The sequence below is a fragment of the Corvus brachyrhynchos genome, unplaced genomic scaffold (assembly GCF_000691975.1).
Source record: "Corvus brachyrhynchos isolate BGI_N302 unplaced genomic scaffold, ASM69197v1 scaffold409, whole genome shotgun sequence".
Taxonomy (NCBI): domain Eukaryota; kingdom Metazoa; phylum Chordata; class Aves; order Passeriformes; family Corvidae; genus Corvus; species Corvus brachyrhynchos.
Window position 1 is genome coordinate 1,285,240 of NW_008246059.1, and position 17,731 is coordinate 1,302,970.

The following is a 17,731-nucleotide window of genomic DNA, read 5'->3' on the forward strand; positions in this document are numbered from 1 at the left end:
CCAAGGTTGCAATGACCCAAGGTTTCCCTTATCAAGGTGAAGATCGGTCTGTTATGTTTCACATTTTAGTACCTGGAATCAGGCTCCTCTCACCTCACTACAGCTGACTTTTGTCACCCATGCTGGCAGTGGAAAGCAATGAGAACCATTAGCATGGAATTCACTTGACCTATCTTTAAAATCTGCTTAAAGCAAAGAACAGTAACTCCATAGTTCATGTTAATTAGACCGACTAGATGCCCATTGGCTCTACAAACAATTTACAGTGATTCACTCCTGTGTAAATGTCCACATTGTACCTATCAACCATCAGGCAAATCGTGTTCCTAATGCATGAAATAGCTGATTCCACTTTATTTTACCAAGGTCTTAGAGGAAACCTAGAAAATCCAAAGATTTGTATAAAATAGCTGTTATTTTGCTTGGTGCTCCTACTTCTGACCTGTTTTGCTCCTCATACTGCTGCCACTACTGCTTTCCGTTGGAGTAACATGGAATGCAGGTATCAGGGCATACAGAACAGAACAGGGCACATTACTTTTCCCAGGAAACTTGGTTCTGGTTGCCCAGGTCTGTGCTCTGCTTAGGCATCAGTAGGATATCAATTGCAGAAAGCACTCAGAATGCCTGAAAAGCAAACTATTTCAACTTAGGTGTCTTAGGAGCAGTTTGAATGCTCTTCTCCCAGGCTTTAGCTGTGAAGGAAGGGTGGTTGGGACACTGGGCTTTGCGTTGGAACATAAAGTAAAGAAAACACTCCCATTTTTATTACCCAGAAAAAAGGATTCTCTCTTCTCCCTCCTAACTGCTACTCAGATTTTAGAAGAAGAAAAGGCTAGCACATTTTTTGGCACAGAAACACTTCCAGATTGTGTCTTATTTCTTTGAACTATGCAGGCTAAGATAATGATATAAGGATAATTATATTTCATGCTTCAAACTGAAGTTGATAGGAGAGAAATATCCTTCTGTGTGGAGCTTTTACATCATGTTTAAAACATCTGTTATTAGCTGAAGCCAGAAAGACCTATGCATGTACTTAATGAATATATTTAAAGAATGGAGAACAAAACCAGCATTAAAAAAAACCAAACTGTTTTTCTCCTTATACTAGCTAATCTGATATTTAGTTGCATCAACAGTGAAATTGACAATGATATATCCCATGCTGATCATGAGTGTACCAGAAAATTAATTCACTAGCAGCTTCAAAACATGCAGTTTCCAGAGAAAGGTAACAGTAAGATTATGTTTTATATAAAAAGACACTAAAGTTCTTACCACATGAAAAAAAGGTTCAAGATAAGTAGAGAATGCTTCTTTAGAATTAACCTCACCAAAAAGCAAAGAAAACCCATTGATTTAGACTGCTACTCTAATCATTTAAATCCACATGCAGAAGAGATAAGGACTAGAAATCAAGAGGCTGTTTCCTGAGGGCTGCTAAGCTCCATCACAGAGGGAGACCATGGTAGGGTTGTCTATAACCTCTCTACAGCCCCTCTCACTATCCAGGAAGCTGAGTAGTGAGGTACTGAAGGCTGCTTCAAAATTAGTTATTAGATAGATGGTAGCAAAGGGCCTCGATTGCCCTTCTTTTAGGTTTTGTACATTTTAAAGCCATACTGAGTGAACATAGATCATACAAATGAAAAAATATGAGTAGAGAAACTTTATGGAACTTAGAAGAAGTCTTCTTCTGAGGATCTTTGTTGCTGGGAGGGGAGCTGGAGGAAGAGCACTCCAATAATGCAATAGTAAGCAGTAAGGCGTGGTTGGCATTTGGCCGTCTGCTGGAACATGAAGCAGCAGGACTTCTGGGCGACAGCTGGCAGGACAAGTCTAGTAAAATGCCTGGTGAAATAAATGAAAGCCGTCTCCTGAAAATGAGGAATGGTGGTGGATAGAGACTGATTGTGCTCACACGACGTATCTGAGATATGAATCCTTCCTCTTTTATTGTTTCACGTATAATGCTCTTGGTGCAGATGCTTTCATGAGAGGGAACTGGAATGTAATTGAAAATCTTACGTTACCAAATTAATTCCTCTGGAAGAAGAAGAGGAAGAAGGAATTCCTTTGTTGCCTTCATTTATCCTCCAGAGTAGATTTTGTAAAATTCCAGAAATTTTGCTATTCTTCTTGTCCATTAAACTTAGAGAATGATTGAATAACTTCTTATTCTTTCCTGGAACTCACTGGTTTTGATACTTTACATTTAAATCACTGTGAGGTCTTGAAGGTGTGGAAAATCAATAAATAAAAAGCTATCACTTCAGGGTTGGTTCCAAATTTGTGATTTGTAAAATGGGACAGAGTACCAAGATCACCAGCCTCTGGTAAGGATAAATCTTTCACACTATTAGGGTAATAAAGGGATGCAGAACATAAAGTGGTGCCATTTGGAAAGGAGCTGGGGCAGCATGTGACAGGATATTTGACAAAGCAGTTTGTTTGTATGTCTCTTGCTGTACACAACATGAAGCTGAGTGCTGGCAGAAACTCTCTGAGTGAAAGGATGTTATTAGGTCCCCCTTGCCTCTGCGACTGGCAATGTGACTGTAGCTGACTGATTACCGAAATTGCTGATCATCATTTTTAGTCTTGAAATTGTGGGGCTGTGTTTTTTGTTTTGCATTGTTGTTAGAGGACAGGATAATTATTTATGATGAGACCATATAGGCTACAATAAAAACCTCCATAAAACAAAAACCTTTGCAAAGCAGTTGGTATTCAGTTCTCCGACAGGCAGAATTTAGAATAAAAGGTTGCTAACATTTTGGCAATGTTTTCCTCAGGCTTTCTCTTGTATTTGTGCCAAATATCTCACAAGGCTCAGATTTGATTAAAATGGCAATGCTCTCTGCTACTTGAATGTAATTAGAGCCATTCATTATAGCTTTAGCTGACAGTTTGGCAACCTGTACATTTTTCTGAATATGGACAGCATTCCATGGAAACAGTTCAAGGGAAGAGTGCAAGAAGAGGGTCCTCTCTTGAACTGCAGCAAATGGAAGGCTGTCTATGTTTAGAGAAGTTTACAGGTTTCCAAACTGTCAATCGAAGCTGCAAGGAAGAGCTCTAATTAGATTAACCTAGCAGAGCACTGCAATTTTTGTGAGCCAGCTCCTGTGAGCCCCTGCTGCGTAGTTATCACATATGACACAGGACCATCAAGTATCGCTTTCAGGGGGCCGGGACAACCCGGTGTGCTGCGACCTTCCTAGAGAGAGCGTCCTGCAAGGAGCAACTCTTCCAGGGGCGGTGGCAGGCCTCCCTGGGCAGCAGGTGATTCCAGCAAGTGTAGCAACTTCTCAGCTACAAGTGATTCCAGCTCTTGTGATTCAGGTCTTTGTGAAATCACCCAAGGCGAACTTGGGGACAGAGAGGCAGGAGCCTCGTTTGGCTATTCCACAGAGGTGGCTTTTTATTATAGATAGCCCCTGTGAAGGGGAGGCCAGGGACAAGGCTCCCTCCTGAGGGGCAGCAATGGGGGGCTTTTTATGGGAAAGGCAGGGGGTGGGGTAGAAACCAACTAGCCAACTGGGTACAGGTTATTACCATATAGAAACAAAGCATGCTGGGGGTGGTTCATGTTGTCACCATGACCCGAGAAAGGTTATGTATCTCCAGGGAAAGTCTTCTTGCCCTCAGGTGTCTCTCCTCCAAGAGAATGCAGAGGGCTCTCGTGCCAAGGGCTCACAGCCCTCCACAATTAAGTATTTCTATTGCAAGTCTCTCTATTTTGCTGCTATTAACCCCAGCCTTAGAACACTGTTGGATGGAAAGTAAATCAAGAAGACGTGTTTGCCTATGAAAACCTTCTCTTCAAGCCAACTTTTTGCAGAATTTATAAGAAGATTTTTAATCTTGCTTGAATTTCCCCCCCTTTCTAGTATGCGTAAAACAAAACATGACACCAATAAGGTCAGAGCAGTCCTGTGCTTCTTTCAGGTTACAAATGAATTGTATCTTTCAGTTAAAAATATTAAGTCAACTATTGTTATTTTCATTTTGCATTCTTCTGTGCCATGTCCTGAAACTGAAAAAATATAGCAAGAAATGTCATTTAAAGCGTTTTCCCAATCACCTGAAAACAAGAACCTTGTTAATTCAAATCAAATTTTCTTGTGATTAAAGTAGAAATGTGTTAGTCCAAAATCTGATGAGAAAAGCTCTTTGTTTTCCCTGTGGCAAGTCACTGTTAAAAGGGAAAAGCGAGAGTGCAGATTAATGGACGGGGCAATGTGTAGTTTAGTTTTACATTGCTTGTTGCTGGGCTACTTCACTATGCGAACCGGGGGATGATAGCCTCATTGCCCTTTTGGTTTCATGGCAAACTGAACACTGAGGCTTTGCAGGAAAGAGGGTGCATCTGGATGAAAAATGGGTTCAAAGCTGGAAAGTCTTGAGATCATTTGTTTGTTTACATAATTGTACACAAAGTCCAGTTCCTCTCAACAGCAATAAGAACATGCAGATCACGAGCTTTTGCCAAAGTCTCCCATCAGACAGTTTAACCATGTGCCAGAGAAACATCTGTCTCTTTCTGCCTCAATTCCTTTATCCTCTGACATTTAACTGCTTTCCTCATTCCCAGCCTTGTTAGATGTCCCTGAATCCGGAATCTCAGAAAATCTCTTAGCTCTGGGTGGAGTCATGGCTTCAGGCTGGACATTTAGAAATGCTTTTATTCTGCTCTCCAGAAGTGTAGGTTGCAGAGCTGTCACAATTCAGGACATGGAAGGCACCAGGAAGCTGTTACCTTCCTGATCCTGAACACCCCCCTTTCCTTCCAGATCATCTGAACACTCCTGAGCTAGCTCATGTAATTGCTTTTACAATACCTATGATGACCCTTGGTGTAGTTTCTTGCTTTGTCTGTTCTATTTAATTTCTCTTAATCCTTGTGTAATTTTATACTGTGTTAAATACATTAGCTAAGAAATCCAGGCAAGCTACGTCAAACAACATCCTTACTGTCACAAACGTAATTACGAATGTTTAACTATTTATGTGGTATTCTCCCTTTCCAACTTTTCAACTCATCATTGCAAATCCATTTTATTCCTTTCCCATTCTTGTTGGAACCTCCCTCTGTGTGATCCTCTTTCTTTCCCACACAGAATGTAAATAACAGCTTTCAGATGCTGTTGTTTGGCTTGGCAGAGGGCCTTACAGGCAATACCTGCCCAAGTGATTTTAACTCATAAACTGGGATTTTACTGGCAGGCCAACTGTACTTGTGCCTACCTCTGTACAGAAGTGTCACAGTTGTGTTGCATTCTCCCATGGGTTAGTCGGTTTTAAAATCCTACTTCTCACGGTGGGGGCAGTAGATACATGACAGTGCTGAAAGTTTCCCTATGCCTTAGAAATATTTTTATGCAGTTCTGTCTGAAATTTTCTCTAAAATGTATATGTATTTAGATGTAAGAAGGCACTCCTGTCACCTAAGAAGTATCCTTAGCTTCATGTGTTCTTTTATTAAGTCACAAACATTAATATCTGTATTGAATATGAAAGGGAATTTGAAACATGTAGGTAAGTATATGTAAGTACACAATTTGACTCTAAGACTACATGAAGTTGACTGAAGCAAAATAAATAATGTTCTTTAGAGAGCTCTGTGGTTAGCTTTGTCTCTAGCAGTTTTCTAGTAACTCATTTGTGGTTCCCTCTTCTGTATTGCAGTCTGCACTGAACACGTCTTAGACAGAGATGATCACAAATGGCCTTCAAATCCATTTCCATACCTGGCTAGGATACTCAGCACCATTTCTTCCCCCGATACATGGGAATTGTTGTGGCCAAATGTGATGCACAAGACTCCACGATTCACACTTCAAACTGTCTAAAACTACTATAATGCATGACTGATATTACCTTCATTTAACAAGGTTGGTCCCTGGCACGAGAATCATAAAATCACAAAGTGGTTCATGTTGGAAAGGACACCTTTTTCCCCAAGACATCACCATCTTGGCCTCTGGGTTCAGCCATGCCCTGTGGTGGGGCTGTTGGAGCCATCTGGAATTGGCTGTGTCTGACATGGGGCAGCCTGGCTGCTCCTCACAGAGGCTGCCCTGAAGACCCCGCTGCCAGCACCTGCACACAGCAGCCCATTCACATCTCTAGACCACTGAAAAGAGCCATAAGCCAACCTGGAATTGCCTTTTTCAGAACACAGAGAAGGCAGATGTAATGGTTCTATTCTGTGGTGGTTGGCCTCCTTTCCCCTCATTCCTGGTTGTTTTCATCCCAACTGCAATCCAATTCTGCCACAGAAGCTCTCCTGCCGTCTGTGCATTTGATCTGCTTTCGCTGATGTTGATATGTGAATTGAAATTCAGCTGAGTGCCTCAGTCTGAAGTACCTTTCATTTATCTGGGGTGCCTCAGGGGTATGTGGTGTGTGCCAGAGACATCTCTCAGTTCAGTCACCTCTTCTGCCTTTGCACTTAAGCTCGTGATGAGACTGATGTCTGGATTCTGTTTATACATCAACAGCTTTCTCTAGGGACAATCCATTTTTTCCTGGGCCATGTTCTGCAGAACAAAACTGGTGTGCTTATTTTGGCTGTTCAGGCTCCCCTCTGTGACCACCATCTCTCACATGGTAACTGGGGTTACACTCTTAAGTTAGACCATTTGGGATTCTTTTTCTCTCAAGTTCCTCAGGACCACAAAGGTGGGACATTTGTAAATATCCTTCTCTGCATAGATTCTCTGATTGGCTTGTCAGCTTGTCAGGGTATCTCACTTCCAGACATCTGCACAGAGGAAGAAAGGATCCTCTGACAATTTGGTTGGTCTTCTGGGCCTCCCTGGACATCTTGGTGCATGTCAGAGTGCTTTCCTGGTTATCACCAGAGAGTAGAAGACACTTTCATCTGTTTCCAGTGTTATCTACCTGAATAGCTCCTGATGTGATCTACTCTGCTGCTCTTTGGTTACTCTGAAAGGTGCGTTGGGCAGTGATTTTACATGATGAGGTGTCTTGGGGCCCTGCTTTGGGATTTGCCACAGTCGTTGGTCAGGAATGTACCAGTGATAACCATATAAAATCATAACTCTCACTAACTGTCAGGTCAGGTTAGGGTTACATGACTCATACATTTATATATGCAATGTACATAATTCACTTATAATAGATTTTAAAATACACAGGGAAGAAAACTCAGGCTTAATCCATAAAAAATTACATCAGAAAGGTTACTTTTTCTCCCTCTTTCTTCTCTGTGGTGGGTTGATGACCTTGGCCGGATGCCAGGTGCCCACCAAACCACTCTCTCACTCTCCATTCTCAGCTGCAAAGGGGAGAGAAAATAAAATGGAAAATGACTCATAGGTTGAGATAAGGCAGTTTACTAAAGGAAAAGTGAAAGTTAGGATGTGCACAAGCAAAGAGAAAAAAAAAGTTTTATCCTCTACTTCTCATCAGCAAATGATGTCTGGCCACTTCCTGGGAAGCAGGGCTTCAGCACTTGGAGCGGTTGCTCTGTAAAGCGAACATTGTAAATATGGAATGCCTTCCCTTCCTCCTTTTTTACTTAGTTTTTATACCTGAGCTGACATCCTATGGTATGGCATATCCGTTTGGTTAATTTGGGACAGCTGGCCTAGCTGTATCCCCTCCCATCCCCAGCCCACTGGTGAGTGGGGAATGTTGGAGAGCACTGTTGCTGTGCCAGCGCCGCTCAGCAGGACCCAAAGCACTGGTGTGTCATCAACACCTTCCCAGCCCGCAGAGCAGAGCCCTGTCAGGGCTGCTGTGGGGAAATGAACTCCAGCTCTGCCACACCCAGTACATTACCCTGCCCGTTTAACTTGCTGAAGTTAACGTGCTTCCACTGAAAGGGTTATCCCATTCAGGCCTTCATATAGTCTCTACCTGAGTGAAACACAATAAATTTTAGAGCAAGAGTCTTGAAGAGGTTCTTGCTAAACGCTTTATTTCACCCCAAAACCCATTCTAGACTGTCTCTTGGCCATTCTTCTTGGTTAAATTAGATGCTATTTCTTTTCCTTTGGATCTGCAGATCACTCTCTGTTAAGCTAAGAGTGATTTTCTGCACAGTTCTCCTGACTGAAAAAATTAACTCCCATCCTTTGAGTTTGATGATTTTCAGGCACATTTGTATGTGAAGTGGATAGAAATCAGTATGTTAACAAACATGCTGGATGTGTAGGGAGTTCAGTGCAGCTAGGTAATTTGCTTGGTTGAAACCAGATACCGTGACACTTGCTCCCACAGCAATCTGACCCTCACCTTTAGCCTTTGTCACTTCAGCTCCCAGTAATGCAGCTGTCAGTCTCAGCTCCCCCTCTCCTCTCAGCCCTGTGACCAAGGCTGTGCCTACACTCTGGATGCCAGAGCCAGCTCCAGACTCACTGCATGGTGTTAATGTGCTGCCAGTTTCCCAGAAAGGAGCTGATCCCATCATATGGCAGACGGCTGAAATTGCTTAGGCAGCTCTTGCTAAGTGCCCACTCTCCTCCTCTGAATTTGAAGGGTTCGTGTGTGGGTATGTACACTGCAGATAGTGTTTCAATGCTGTGTGTGTAAAACGTGAGAATTGCAGGGGTTTGTAACCTAACAGGGCAAATGTGAAGATAAATACCGTGTTATTTAATTAGACAGTTGGCTAGATAGCACTTTTAAGCCTGTTGGAATCCCGTTCTGTAAATCTTCTCTCCAGTTCATGTTTGCTCAACTGATTTCAATCTTTCTAGATCCTATAGAATCACAAAATCCTAGAATTGTTTAGGTTGGAAAAGGCCAAGCGGTAATCTAACGCTGCCAGACCCACAACCGAACCATGTCTCTAAGGTCCATATACACATGGTTTCTGAACACTTCCAGGTACCGTGATTCCACCACTTCCCTGGGCAGCTTGTTCCACCCTCTCTGTGAATAAGGTTTTCCTAATATCCAGTCTAAGCCTCCCCCAGCACAACCTGAGGCTGATCAGAACAGGGTACAAACAAATTGTGTGTATGCATTGATTCTTATGATGAGCTGTATGCATTTGAAGCAGGGGGAATTCATAACTGAACTACTTTTAAACAAAGTATGACAACTGAGGCAACAAAGCCACAGTTCAGTCTGTTCCCACTGTGCTGAACTGCCCAGCACTGGGCAGGACACTTCTGTGGGTACTTAGACCTTTAGCTTGCAGTCCAAGCTGAGCAGGGCCTTGCTGAGCACACCAGGATGAATTCTGGCTGAGAAACAGAGATCTGAAGCACCCCTGGGTGAGTATTTGTTGCAGGACCTCGGTAATGCTGGGTATTAGGTAATTATGGATATCTGCCTCCGTTTTGGCAATCCTGAGGTCTCATCACTTGTGTGACTTTGGCAGTGCTGGGATCCGTTTTATCTTGCACTGCAGTGTACTTCCAGAGCCTGGGATCCACATGACTCTCCAAAAAGAGGAGGAGATTTTTAGTGGATCATTTCTGATGTCCTAGCTTTGTGAAGGGAATTTTACTCAACCAGATGGGTGAGTGGCAGCACATGGTGTGGCAAGGGTGAAACGAAGCAACGTGCTGGTTCCCCTGTCAATACACACATGCTGACTGGGCATCTGGCTCCCATCTCTGGCTGTGCACAGTGGCCGGATCCCTTTGGCAGAACCAACTTGGTTCTCGTTCCTTTACCCAAATGAGAAACTTGTAGAAGTGTTTTATCTTTGATATCTTCATCATCCAGTCAAATGTGGATAAAAATACTCTTGTTTCAAAACAGAGAAGGAAAGAGAAATGTATGAATGGGCAGATTGTGATCATCGAAACCTTATTTCCTTAGAAACCATAAGTAATCATGGACCTCCAGAATCCTGGAAAATAAGAAAAACTCTCTGGAATGTTACAAATGGGTATATAGTTTAAAGGGTAAAATATGTCCTGGGTTTATTTTTTAGGTTCATAGCAGTAGGACTATGAAGCTAAAGCTGGAACACATATGGGGAGGGGATTTGATTTTGGTGACTGGAAGCCAAAACATGGCCATCTCAAACCAAATTTCCTTCCTTCTGTACAGTTTTCTGAGGTAGGGTTTAATGTTTTCCCTGGAGAGAAAAATTAAATGTTTTCTTGAAGAGTATTTGTAACACTGAAGTCTACATGCTTGTGACATCAAATCACAAATGTAGTGCTACATTGCCCTGTGGGCATGGAAATTTCAAGCTCTTGAGTACACTATTATAATAAGTTTAAAATGCATTTCTTGCAAACAGTGTAATTTCTGGAGACACTTTAGTTGTACATTGGCTTACAGATTGTCATCGCAGTTGTGTAAAGAAAAGAAGAAAATATTTCTATTTCCAAACACCAGAATCAGACTAACAGGCCTGTGCTCTCTTTGAGGGAGCAGCAGGGACTTCTGTTTTCCCCTGACTGTAAAACTGCTTCCAACCCTTATGCAAAAGCCTTAATCTTTGCTAGAAAGAAAGCAAAGCACATCTATTCATTAAAATTCCTTAGAGAATTTGTCTCAGTGTGCTTTCAAAAAACAGTTTTTAAATCATTTCACTGAAACAGGTTGAATTAAAAGAAAGATTTGACCCGGAAAAATAGCAATGACTTTTAGTCAGATTCCCATGTGTGGCCTTGCTGTCACATTCAGGTTATGAGGTCATTGTCAGCATACTTGTCAGTCTGTTCCATGTATTTCAAGAAAACTGCGTTGTAATAAATGGGACATCTGGTAACAACATAATGTTTAGCTCACCAAAGCTATTTCTGATGATTTGGGTTAGAAGGTAGTGAGTGGATTCCACAGTTCATGTCTTTGCATCTTGAAAGCTCTGATTTCATTATACTGAAGTGACTCCCCACAGATCGATGTCTTTAACATCCTCTGTGAAGTTAATTGCATAGCTTTTTCTGGCACCTTGTTTCTGCATTTGCATCTGGGTTTATTTTGCCTTCACATAATTATGAAAGTTTCTCTAATTTTTAATCTGCATTTTTCCTTGTTAATGCTTTATTTTATTACTTCGTGGTCTTCCCAGTGGGTTGATAAGACTGATTTATCTCTTATCAAATATCCACTCATATGTCCATGAGTAATCCTGCTTCCTCTTGGTCTTTTCTTTCCATGAAATCTTCTTCATAGTTGAAGATGTTTTCTCTTAAACTCTTTCAAATTCAACAGCATTTTAAAAATATCCCCCTATATTAAAAAACCAAAAAATCAGGGAAGATTGGAGCTAGCTGTAGTGACATAGTTGTATATTTAACATGCTGTTTTTATTAATACTACCCAACATCGTGTTTGACTTCTCCCTGACAGTCACAGTAACTTGAGTTCAGTGCATTAACAGTTTTAATCTTTCTCTGATAGAACTTGCTGATGTCTTCATAATGGTGATTTTGATTAAGTCTGGATCAATTTGAATGGATTTTCCTCATCTGATTCAAGTCATATTTATTTCTCTAAAACCCAGGACTTCTGTACAAAAAATCAGTAGTGAGTTTTAACTGTCTCTTTTGGCCCGTGAACAGACTTCAAATGCAAAGTTTTTGATGCTGAATTCAAGAAATATAATACATTTTAAAAGACTCAGTGCTTGAAAATTGTTAGAAAGTGCAAGCTGTGAATGCCTGGCTTTGCTGACCTAAGGAGAGCTAACTACACTGCTATGACGTGGTAGATACATAAGCAAAGGTAGGGGAAACTGCTGGGATAGTGGGAAGAAGCTGGTAGCTGCTACCAGGAAGAAAAACACATGCAAAGACAGAAAAACAGATCTAAGCTGGAACTAAGCAGCAAGAGAAGTAGTTTTGTTGGAGCCAAGACTGAAAACGGAAACATTATAGACTCCTAAGAACCTTTGATAGCAGTATGTGATCTCATAGTAACCTGCAGAAGGCAACTGGATAACACTTCGGGCTGGATAACAATTTCTAGTCTCAACAACTTACCCACACAAATGAAGATGGAAATGGGCTTTCACATCCAACTCTTACAGGGTTTTCCTGTATGTTGTCTAAAATGGATTTTCATTTTATCACCGATGGCAGGAACTTACCCAGCTCATAACTAGGATGGAATAAACCTACCCAATCCAGGTATGAAATGGTATTCTTTGAAAGTAAGGCTTTCCCCTAGCACTAAGTTTTTTCCAATCTGATTTGTAGCACAGATTTCCTGCATGTCATTAACATAAAAGGGATTGCTCAGTAAATCTTCTAATTTGGGCTTCTGCTAGACTAAAACCAACCACAGCAAGGATTGTCCATATACGTGAAAAAGATCTCCTTGCTTGTTTTAAAATTCTGAATTGGGACTGGTATTTTAATCAATCCCAAAATTTGTTCTGGTTCCTATGAGATAAATTCTTAAATGCTTGTCTTCAGTTGCTTATCTTGGTAGGATACTTCAATGAGACTGGACTGGATTATAATTATGCATTGCAAAGACTGCTACAGGATTTCCTTGAGGAGATTTAAAGGTTCTTGCAAACCCTTCCACTACAGACAGTATCTTTTCCATTCTTGCCCCAGATCTGCTGCTACAGAACCAGCAACTGATTTTCTGTGGCTTACTGGTCCCCTAAAAATCACATAAATGCTGTGCCTTTGCTTTAGCTTCATGCATCCCTACCCCTTTCTTCCCTCTTGCTAAAACAAATAATTTATTTGGTGTTGTTATGAAGGTGCTCCCTCTCAAATTGTGTATGCATGTTGATGATCTTCTGTGATAAGATACTGTACAACTTTACAGTGCCACACACTAAACACAGCAGCATGCAGGAGCTCACATGATGGTCATTTAATATCCATGACTCACAGTTCACAGGACTAGGATTCCAGCCAGCTGGGATTTGTTCTAAGTGGCATGAAATGACAAACAGTGCATGATATATAGCTCAGATACCAAACATGGTGGCCAAGCTTTTTAAAAAAAACATGGCTCCTTGCCCTCTCCAGTAAAAAAGAAAAGAAACTCATGCAATAGATTTGCCCAATGACTACTGAATATTATTTTTCAAAAACTTATGAAGAATTAAGTGCCAAAATAAAAAAGAGCATGGTATCTTGGCCTTTCTAGGTGGTTTCTGCACCCTCTCTGGTCTCTGGTTGTTTTTCCTTTGTTTAATTTTCAGTTTGAGTTTTATGTTGGAAGCTGATAACTCCTCTCATTGTACTGGTGATATATCTGCCTGATTTTTGTATGTAAAACTGCAACTTATTTTCCCTGGCTTGATATTCAGCTGGGATATTATACAGTTGCGGAGTGCAAGAGGGATTAGATGTTACTCTGTGATTCACCCAGTCCCCGAGGACAGCTATATAAAGATCATCTTCTTCCCTTTGGCCCCAGGGAAGCTAGGGGGCAGATTACGAGCTAGTGGAAAAGATGAAGGCATAAAGAAAAAAACTCACCGTCTGCAAAGAGGCTCCTGGAGCACACATTCCCCTGCTCTCACATTGTACAGAACTGGGAAAAAGTGAGCTCCACTGCTCACCTATTGTTGGCATAGCCATAGAGGGGAAGTTCAAGGGAGAACAAAGCCACTAAAAGTTCTCTTTCCCACATTGGGACTGCTGCTTTCACAGAAGTTTCTCAAGGTTTCCCTTTCCAAGGAGAAGAAGGTGATGGGAAAGGCAGGACCCAGAGACTCTGTTGTTTACAGATGCTTTTTCCCTATGGCCTGGGAATCCTGAAATGTGATTGCCTTGTAAGGGCAGGTTATTTTCAGCCACTCCCTTCATTATGTTCCTGTTAAACCCATGGCTCAAGTGGGGCTTCTGTGCTGGAGAGATTTTGCGCTGGCTGTCTGCCCAGGGATAGATTGCAGCAAGGGTAGACTCTGACAGAAATAGGTGGATATGTTTGTAGACCTCCAAGTCTTGAAATGAGAGTATCACTGCTAGAGGTCAAGGTTTGAACTTGCCAGTATTTCCCTCATTTACTGAAGTCTGTTGATGGTCCCTTACCAGTGCTGGCTATTTTTATAACAGTCTCACAGTGGTGGGGATTTTCTCATTTCGGACCTGTTGTCACAGAAGTGTCACAACTTGGGATACTTTTGCCTCTGAGACTTCATTAAGAAGTTCAAACTCTGTATTTTCATGCTAAAATTTCTTCTATGTTACTTGTTTACAAGTAAGAAATACTTTAATTTCTATAAAATATTTAATTGTATTTTTATATGTTTTATGTAAGGCTTTAATATTTTAAAACTATTATTTTTTTCCTCTGGAAACATTTGTCTTCACTAATTTCTCAGAAGCAAAGTTTTGAATTATAGGAAAGAAAATCAAGATTATTGGGTTGCAGGTTTTTTTTTTTTAACCAATATACAGCAGTTTTAGACGGCTTTTCAAAACACTTAGAATTATGGATTTAAATCCAAAAGTCTCATATCTGGTCCTTTTCTGTGGTTTTTATGGAAGAATCAAGATATGATTTGAAAAATTTGAAGAAAGAAGGAACCTGAAAGCTGACAGCTACGACAACACCTGCCTCGGCTTTCTGTGTTCTGAGTGGCACATTTAGTTATGTTTATCCTTCTATTTTTGCATCACCATTTTGTCCTGCATCTCGTCACATGCGGCAGGGTTTTGCTGCTTCAAAGTTTTTGTCAACTGTAAAGTCACCGCTCTATGTAGCTTGTTTAAGATGAAAAGCCTTTCCAAAATGGAGCTTTGGACTTTTTACAATAGGAGCAGTCTACTTTATTTCATTTTTTTTCTATTTTTAAGTAAGAGTTCTGCTGTAGCACTATCTGGTATTACCATTGGCTTTACTAAGGCTTCACTGCCTTAACTTTTGTTTTTAATGTTCATTATGTTCAAATGTGGTTTTTTTTTTTAAATATGTGTTGCTATTCATGTTACTGAGAGCAAACTCAAAGTGCCCTGTACAAGAAGGTAATGAGATATGTGATGATTCCCAGTTCCTTGGGGAATTATTTTAGCCTTAGATGGCACTTTGGGAACACTCTGTCCTTGCACAAGAAAGCCTCCCTTAGTTACAAGTAGATATTTAATATAGGGCAAGATTAAAATCCTTGACAAAGGTTGTAATGACTTCACTGGGTCAAGGATTTTACCATAGGATAGTGAAACAGAGAAATGAACAGAAATGAACAATGTACGACACTGTCTCCCTTGTGAAGGGAGATCACTTTTGGCATGGATCTTGGACCTCAACCAAGCACTTTGTCTTCTGAAGTGAGAGCTGTAGTGTGCATGAAAATGAATCCATACCATGCTACCTGCTGGACTTTTTGGATTGGTTTGTATTTTCTTGGCAGTAATATGCAAGGAAAAGAGGGGTGAATCTGTGATCGTTTCTCCTCTGTTAGTAGATGACATTGGTAAGATGTGTTTAAAAATTTGTCTGTCTGGCCTCAATTTCTTTACTGATAGGCAGTCTAAGCTATATTTATTACAGATTGCTGAGCACTGAATCGTTAGGTATCTATCAGAACACTTCAGTCACCTTTTGATAATAGCTGTTGCTTTCTACCAGTTTCCATTGAGTATTGAGGTATTCAGAACCCATCTTGGGTCAGCTAGGTTCTGGAGGCTACTGATGTTTCCTGGTACTAATATGGGAACAATGGATGGGATTCAAATTTTCAATAAAATGTTGGGTTACAAAGAACCTAACAGATTAAGATGTTTGCAGAAGTGTTATCTCATCTTAACTCCTTAATGTCATATAACTGGGAGGGAAAGGAATAAAATTTAAAAAGAAAATTAGAAAAAATGAGGGGTTACTCAGGTTTGGAATGGTTCATTTTTCTGTACCTTGCTCTATGGTTTATTTTTCTGAGAGAGAAAAAATTTGCATTAGTAATGTGTAGATCAGGGGGGAAAAAAGGTATTCTGAGCCCTATCCTGCATTTTGCAGGGCTGGCAGTGCTTCTATACTTTGTCTTGTGGTATCCTACCTTCCACTGGCCTGTAGATAAAAGGCCTGAATCAAAACATTTTGCTCATCTAATTCCCAACACTCTGTACATCAACTACTTGCCCACTGTTCCTTCTTTCCCACTGACCTGCAGAATTTCTTCTGTCTTGTAAGAGAAATAAATGCAGTTGTGTAGGTCTAGTTGATGCATGTTTCAATTTGCTTTGCTTAATGGTTTTGGTGTGCTCACTTTTGTTTGCCACCATCTCCCTAGTCTGGTTCTCTGACTGGAGGCCATGATTAGAAGGTCATATCGACACGGACGTACTGGTTTGTGGTATTGGAGAAGACAGGATCAGAAGATGTTCTGAACACATGTTTTGGAGAGGACATATTCAACTGCAGTGAAGGATCTGTTTCACATAGTAAAATGCCAGAAGAGTATGAAAGGCTTTTAAATGGGAAGTATTGTAGGAGACCGTCTTCTCATGTGCTGATGACTGGGTAGTTTCTCTTGTAGAAGAATGCCCCAATGCAACTTGATGTCTTTTGTGGCTTCAGTTTAGCAGACAGAATGAAAAAAAAAAGACGGATCTACTGTCTGCAGGAATCCAATTGTAGAATTCAGTGTCTCACTCCACTTGGACATTGAGGTCTTCAAAAGTCATTTGAGGCAAAAGGAAGGGAAAATTTGTGGTGCTGGGAGGCATAAAACACTACCCTTTTGTAGATCAAACTTCTAGATAGAACCAGATTGGTTTTTGAATTTGCCAGGAAGGGAAATGAATGAAGAAATACCCAGCTTCAGAGACCTGGGATGAGGCTGGGTAGGAGCTCATTTCACAGTAAATTCTGTGTGTCCATGTGAATGCTGGTGACAGTGACATCAGTGGTGGCACTAACTTTACTCACCATTTGAGAGGTGGGAAATGGCACAGGGTGAGGGAATGCAAACAGCTTCCGCAAAACACTTCCAGGAGAAGAGAAAGTGACTGGTAGAAAACTCCCCTGTCGTCCCTCTGTCACCCATGAAGAGTGATGAACCTCTCTGCAGCTCTGTCCTGGTCTTTTCAGTGAAGAATCCTGCTAGCTTTCTCAAAATGGCAGAACTAATTAAAAAGGGAATCAACTTCAGAGGAACATAAACCACACCAAAAGTTTGTCTCTTTAATGATATCTCCTCCATACTTCACTGGCAGGCATTCTGCTAAACTAATACCTGTTAATTCTATTACTAATTAGGACTATAGCTCACCAAAGAATGTTTTATATCTATGTAGTGGTTTTGGTTCAAAATATTCATTACTTACTTATTTTCCTTCTGTGAGATAAGAATTAGGAGAAAAGCAAAGCAGGCACAAACCTTAAACAGTTGCAGTACAATGAAAGAGTTTTATTAATAATAGAATTAAAAGTAAAGAGAAAATAACAACAACAAAAAAAAATTAAAGCAAATCCCCCCCCTCCCCAGCACTTCTCTCCTTTTACCGAGCTCACACAAGGATAACAGAACATGGGATGTTAGTCAGTGTTGAGTTCTTGAAAAGTCTCTCTCTTACGCTTAAGGAAAAAAGGGTTTTCCTTCAGTTGCACGTGGTTCCCAAACTGCCACCAACAGCAGACCCGCCCGGAAAGAAACAATCTGCTGTGTGTAGAACATCTCTTCCATGAAAAATCTCACAGTTCCTTCACACTACAAAACATGGGCCATCACATGGGGTTATTAATCTTTTTAAGGATAAGTTATTTTGGCCTGCACACAAAGGCTTTCCTTCGCCACAAGTCTCTAACAGCCTCTTACTACTTCTATATAGCCTGGCATAGGCATTCTTCACAATCTTCACAGGCACACGAGGAT

The 17,731-nt window shown here is 40.9% G+C and overlaps 1 long non-coding RNA gene across 2 annotated transcripts in view; it reads right to left on the bottom strand.

Moving 5' to 3' along the window:
* Positions 1-17,731, bottom strand: part of LOC108449626 — a 43,146-nt gene that overhangs the window by 8,845 nt on the left and 16,570 nt on the right. Inside the window, exon 1 of one of the 2 annotated variants that reach the window (XR_001865860.1) lies at positions 13,395-13,637. The exons of the other annotated variant lie outside the window; for it this stretch is intronic. This is a non-coding gene — a long non-coding RNA (uncharacterized LOC108449626). Of the gene's footprint in view, positions 1-13,394; positions 13,638-17,731 lie in introns of those variants that run through there. 2 annotated transcript variants of the gene reach the window in all.